Raw genomic sequence first — 6,814 nt, forward strand, 5'->3', positions numbered from 1 at the left:
CTAGAAAATTACGTCTATGGCCTATCTGACATTTCTATTGGGCAGTGCTGATCTAGATATTAGTTCCAGATTGTTCAGCATTTGATTTTAAAAATTACATTTTTCATAGCACTTTAAACAATTGCCAAATGGCATTACCTGCAGTAACTGAAACTAAAATAGGCAAATGATCCTATGAGAAGTCACAGTATTATAGGGGATCTTCACTTGTCATAAGCATTTTTTTTAACCACAAACCTCAACGCTGAATTGTTTAGCTCAAATGTGCAGAATTTTAGTCACCCCAAGGTGAAAAAGAAATTCTGCAAAAATGATGTCTATCATCAAAGTAAATTTTACATTGGCATGTGAAATATGAGAAACATTCCTATTCAGTGTCTTGGGCTGAAAGCCTAGAGAAGCCTCTTTATTATCCTACAAGGGAGCCAGGGATCTTTGCTAAGTTGGAAGAAAGTGAGCATCTCACAAAAGAATGAGGTAGGTGGTCCAGAACCTTGCAACGGGGATGCACAATGTGGGGCCAAAGTGAAGAAACTTCCTTAGGCTGAGGGACTTAAGAATCTAAAGACCGGGTCATGCAGGTGATAGACACAAATTGTACCCTGAAATCCATTCTCCCCTTTGTCCATATTCATAGAATTTTTGCTGTGCTAATTTCACAGCCTTCCCTGTACTTCACTAAATTCTTTCGAGTAGAATGTGAGCAAAAGTGATATGTGCAGCTTTTGCTTCCTCACTTCCTGTGTGAGTGGCGACGGTTCCCCTTGATTGCAGAGGTAAGCAGGGTGCCTCGAGGGAGGACGAACTCAGAAGCCTCCGGGGCCACGTGAGCACAACCAACTGTCAGCTGAGACTGGCTGGACTCTTATGTGACAGAAAAATAAACTTTTATGGTATTAAATCCATTTGGAGGTCTCTTTGATACAATGGCTTTGTCTTAACCTAATTTAATGTATTTAGTCTGGCCCCTCAGAAGACAGGACCTTATTCCAGGAGAAAACCTAGGTGATGTTCTTTTAAATTGTGAGGAGGTCTCCACAGTCGAGGAAAAGGTACAACTGATCGAGGGCGACACCATCATTAGTTTTTTGTTGCTACTGTAACAGATTACTATAGTCCTCATGGTAATAAGTAAGAGCGTATAACACAAGCAGTAAGCCAGATTTCACCAACCTTCTTATCATGACAGCATATTTCTCTTTTTTCTGTAATTTATTTTGTGTATACCTTTTGCAATTTCTGCTCATAAGCTTTTAGGTCTTCCCACAACTGATAACTTCTCTTCATTTCATTCTCATATTGGTTTCAAGTCACCTACATTTGCAGAGTCATGTCTTTCTGCTTAGAGAACATTAAATGTTTCTATTTTATGCTATAATATGTTTCAGGCATTTTCTTTTCTTTTCTTTTTTTTGAGACAGTCTCGCTCTGTCGCCCAGGCTGGAAGGCAGTGGCACGATCTCGGCTCACCACAAGCTCCACCTCCTAGGTTCACTCCATTCTCCTGCCTCAGGCTCCCCTGTAGCTGGGACTACAGGCGCCCACCATCACGCCCGGCTAATTTTTTGTATTTTTAGTGCAGACGGGATTTCACTGTGTTAGCCAGGATGGTCCCCATCTCCTGACCTCATGATCCGCCCGCCTCAGCCTTCCAAAGTGCTGGTATTACAGGCGTGAGCCACCGCGTCCAGCCCAGGCATTTTCTTTATTTAAAAAAAATTAGGCCGGGCGCGGTGGCTCACGCCTGTAATCCCAGCACTTTGGGAGGCCGAGGCGGGCGGATCACAAGGTCAGGAGATCGAGACCACGGTGAAACCCCGTCTCTACTAAAAATACAAAAAATTAGCCGGGCGCGGTTTGTGGGCGCCTGTAGTCCCAGCTACTCGGGAGGCTGAGGCAGGAGAATGGCGTGAACCCGGGAGGCGGAGCTTGCAGTGAGCCGAGATCGCGCCACTGCACTCCAGCCTGGGCGACAGAGCGAGACTCCGTCTCAAAAAAAAAAAAAAAAAAAAAAAAAAAAAAAAAAATTAGGGTTTTTAAAATCATTATATTTATTTATTTATTTATTTATTTATTTTTTAGATAGAGTCTTTCTCTGTCACCCAGGCTGGAGTGCAGTGGCTCAATCTCAGCTCACTGCAATCTCCACCTCCCGGGTTCAAGCAATTATCTGCGTCAGCCTTCTGAGTAGCTGGGTTTACAGGCGCCCGCCACCACACGTGGCTAATTTTTGTATTTTTAGTAGAGACAGTGTTTTACCATGTTGGCCAGACTGGTCTTGAACTCCTGACCTCGTGATCGACTCACCTCGGCCTCCCAAAGTGCCGGGATTACAGGCGTGAGCCACCGCTCCCAGCCCGTTAGTTTTTATTTTTACCAAAATTGTATACAAATATAGTTTAAAGAGTCAAATAGTTTTTTGTTGTTGTTGGTTTATTTATTTATTTACTTATTTTTTTGAGATGGAGTTTTGCTCTTGTTGCACAGGCTGGAGTGCAATGGTGTGGTCTCAGCTCACTGCAACCTCTGCCTCCCCGGTTCAAGCGATTCTCCTGTCTCAGCCTCCCAAGTAGCTGGGATTACAGGCGTGTATCACCATACCCAGCTAATTTTGTATTTTTAGAAGAAACAGGGTTTCACCATGTTGGTCGGGCTGGTCTCAAACTCCTGACCCCAGGTGATCTGCCTGCCTCGGCCTCCCAAAGTGCTTGGATTACAGGTGTGAGCCACCGTTCTACAAGGCATATTACCAAGAAACAACATTACCACTTGTTCTCCATTCTCACCTGGCAGCTGCTTTAAACCCCTTTAGCTGTTTATTCACTTCTATCACTTGAAATAATATGTTTATATGACCAACCTGTTGATATTTCTATTTTGGGCATTATGTATTAAAATGATTTGCCCCTGCAGAAAACTGTGTATATTTTGCCCTCTTTTATACCCTCCAAAATACCACACACATATAAACTGCCTGTTCTCACTACCATCCATACCGTAAACACTGTTTATATAGTTATGACTGTGTAAATGCTATTCACAGCTGAGCCATGTGACAATAATTTTTCCTTTCTTGCACAGCCTTTTTCCCCGCTAAAGTCAGCATGTACTTCACTTGCTTGGGTTTCTATGTATTCATCAATAATTCAGGCCCAAATTCATCCCTCAGTTGTTTAAACCTTCTCAATTTATTCACACACATCAACTGATCCATCAGTTTCATCATCTTGGACATCTGGATTCAGTATTCCCTAGAAGTGATCATCTTGCAATGTTCCATCATGCGGGGACCTCCTTGTGTAACTGTTTTTAGATTCCCTGTTTCCTGGATACCATCCTCTTTCTTGATTTGCCTTCTTTATATAGTGGGCACTTCTTCCAGCATTTTCCTAAGAAAGTATACATGGAAGATAAGTATTTTGAGAGTTTGCATATTTGAAAGTCTTTATTCAAAACATCTTTATGAACACTTTATTCATAATACTGACTAGGCATAGAATTCTATGTTAAAAGTAACATTTCCTCAGAATTTCAAAGGCATTTTTACATTGTCTTCTGGCTTTCAGTGTAACTTTTGGAAAGTCAGATGCCATTATGGTTCTTGACCCTTTGTATAAAACCTTCTCTCCCTCTCTCCTTTTCCTCCCCTGGCCCTCTGCCCTCTGGAAAAATCTGGAATACTTTATTCCTGATATTCTGAAAGTTTTTAATGTGCACCTTGATGTGTTTCTATTTTAATCAGTTGTCTAGAGTATTTTGCGGATCCTTTCAATCTGCAAACACTGGCTATTCAGTTCTGGGATGTTTTCTTGAATTATATCCTTGATGATATCCCCACTCTGTTTTCCATCTTCTTTCTAAAATTCCTATATTCTGGCTGTTAAAGCATCTCTTTGGCTGCTAATCTTTCTAACTAATTTCTTTAATTGTATCTTATAACTCTTCTCGAGTTTTTCATTTCTGCTTTCATTTTTAATTTCCTAGAGCTTGTTTGTTCTCTGAAATGTCCTTTTAAATGGTGTATATATATATAGTATATGTATATATGTATGTATATATATGTGTGTGTGTATATGTGTGTATGTGTATATATATATTTTTGTTGTTGTTGTTGTTGTTGTTGTTGTTTTTGAGACAGAGTCTCACTCTGTTGCCAGACTGGTGTGCAGTGGCACAATCTCGGCTCACTGCAATGTCTACCTCCCGGGTTCAAGTGACTCTCCTGCCTCAGCCTCCCGAGTAGCTGGGACTACAGGTGCCCGCCACCATGCCCGGCTAATTTTTGTATTAGTAGAGATGGGGTTTCACCATGTTGGCAGGGATGGTCTCAATCTCTTGACCTCATGATCCACTCGCCTTGGCCTCCCAAAGTGCTGGGATTATACGGTGAGCCACCGCACCAGGCCTAATGGTATATTCTTGCTTCATAATAATTATCTTCTCTTACAGCTCTGATAGTAATAATATATTTTTAAAACACTTTTTAAAAACTTTTGAAAAAGTTTTATTTCTCTGTATAGTTTTAATTTTCCGTTTTATTTTAAGTTGTTTGTTTTTCATCTTAGACTTTATTGTTAGACCAGTTCCTGAAATCAACCTTGCCTGGTTGCTCATTGAAGAGAGGAGCGCTAAAAACTGAATTGGAAACTGTATAGACATGGATGGAATCTGTTGACTATGAAGTTCTCAGTGGCTCATCTGGCCACTTATTTAGGAATCCCCAGTGTCCGTATCTTTCCACATACCTTTTGGGCTGGTCTAATTTCCCACAGAATGTTTTCCCCATCTCTTCACTAAAGGGTACAGGCCCAACTAATCGCATTCCAGCAGCCAAGGGAAAAGAAGGACCCATAATCCTAAAATCAATATGTAGATAAAATGTCTCAAAATCTTCCGATATTTAATATGGTACCCTTGCCTTCAACTTAGCCCTTAGTTTTATCCTCTCCAAATTTTTTTTTTGAGACGGAGCCTCCCTCAGTCGCCCAGGCTGGAGTGCAGTGGCGGGATCTCAGCTCACTGCAAGCTCCGCCTCCCGGGTTCACGCCATTCTCCTGCCTCAGCCTCCCGAGTAGCTGGGACTACAGGCGCCCGCCACCTCGCCCGGCTAGTTTTTCGTATTTTTTAGTAGAGACGGGGTTTCACTGTGTTGGCCAGGATGGTCTCGATCTCCTGACCTCGTGATCCGCCCATCTCGGCCTCCCAAAGTGCTGGGATTACCGGCTTGAGCCACCGCGCCCGGCCCCTCTCCAATGTTTAAAACTCCAGCACTTTGCCAGGTTGGGGGAGGTAGTGAGAGACCTCTCGCTGTGCTGAGTTGGGGAGGTGTCTTAGTCCAGGTAGTGTTGCTATAACAGAATATCTGAGACTGAATAGTTCGTAAAGAAAAGAGGTTTATTTGGCTCATTATTCTGGTGGCTGGAAAGTTCAAGATTGGGCATCTGCATCTGGTGAGGGCCTGAAGTTGCTTCAACAGTGGAAAGTAGAAGAGGAGCCAGCATGTGCAAAAGGGTCACATAGCAAGAGAGGAAGCAAGTCGGGGTAGGTGTCAGACTCTTTTTAGCAACCAGAACTTGAAGGAACTAACAGAAAGAATTCACCCCTAGGGAGGGCATCCATCTATTCATGAGGGATCTGCCCCCATGACCCAAACACCTCTCACCAGGTGCCACTATGCACCTTGCAACATCAGGAGTCAAATTTCAACATGAGGTTTGTCGGGGACAAACACCCAAACTATAGCAGGAAGGTATCTGGAGGTTTAACAACCTTTTAGCTCTTTAATCTATTTAAACAACTCTCTTATTTTCAATACCATCTTCATTCTCACTTGCGAAGTTAACTGGTTCCACCAATTCCTGAGTCTTTTGGATTGATTCTCTGCTTTTCCTATTTCTGCCTTAGGATTCCTCTTTCTCAGATCAGCGAAATAATTTACTACATGTCCTGCTTTCCAGCTTTGAACATCTTCCTGCTGTTGTCTCCTCTGCCATATTTTTTGTCCTGTTTGTTTATGCCTTTGAAAAATCTCTTAATGGTGGTATTCAAGGGATTTTAAAAGGGATTGTAGATTAATGCATGTTCTTACTCTACTATTTTTAATCAGAAGCTTCTGTATTTGCTTTCTATGTTAGTCAGCTCAGGCTGCCGTAACAGAAGACTATAGACTAGGTGACTTAAACAACAGAAATTTATTTTCTCACAGTTCTGGAGGCTAGAAGTCCAAGATCAAGGTGCTGCCAGAATGGGTTTCTAGTGAGGCCTCTCTTTCTGGCTTGCAGATAGCCACCTTCTTGCTCTTCCCTCACATGACCTCTACTGTGTGTCCCCACAGAAAAAGAGAAATATCTGGTGTTACTTCCTTTTCTTATAAGAATAGAAGTTCAACTGGATTAGGGCCCCCACTCTTCTGTTCTTATTTAACCTTAATCACTTCCCTAAAAAGCTCCGCCTCCAAGTACATAGTCACATTGGGGGGTAGAGCTTCAACATATGAATTTTGGAGGGACACAATTTTGTCCATTACATTTTTCATTTTAACTTTCTGATGAATAAAGCAAAGAGGTTCATATTGCAACTTTTCAATTTGTTCTTCCTCTTGCGCCTAGCTGATATCTCATTATTCAGTTAGCGTTGGAAATGGTTTTTAATCACTTTCTGTTAGAGTTAATGGAGTTTGTTTGTTTGCCCATCATCTTTGAGTTGTTAAAATTTTACTCTGGGGATCCTCCAGTTCTTCTAGTTGTGGAATACAATTAGTTCATATTTCAATTTCATTCTCTTCTTCTAAGCCTTTAGGATTTCAACTATTACT

Source organism: Macaca fascicularis, chromosome 2 (genome assembly GCF_037993035.2).
Source record: "Macaca fascicularis isolate 582-1 chromosome 2, T2T-MFA8v1.1".
Taxonomy (NCBI): domain Eukaryota; kingdom Metazoa; phylum Chordata; class Mammalia; order Primates; family Cercopithecidae; genus Macaca; species Macaca fascicularis.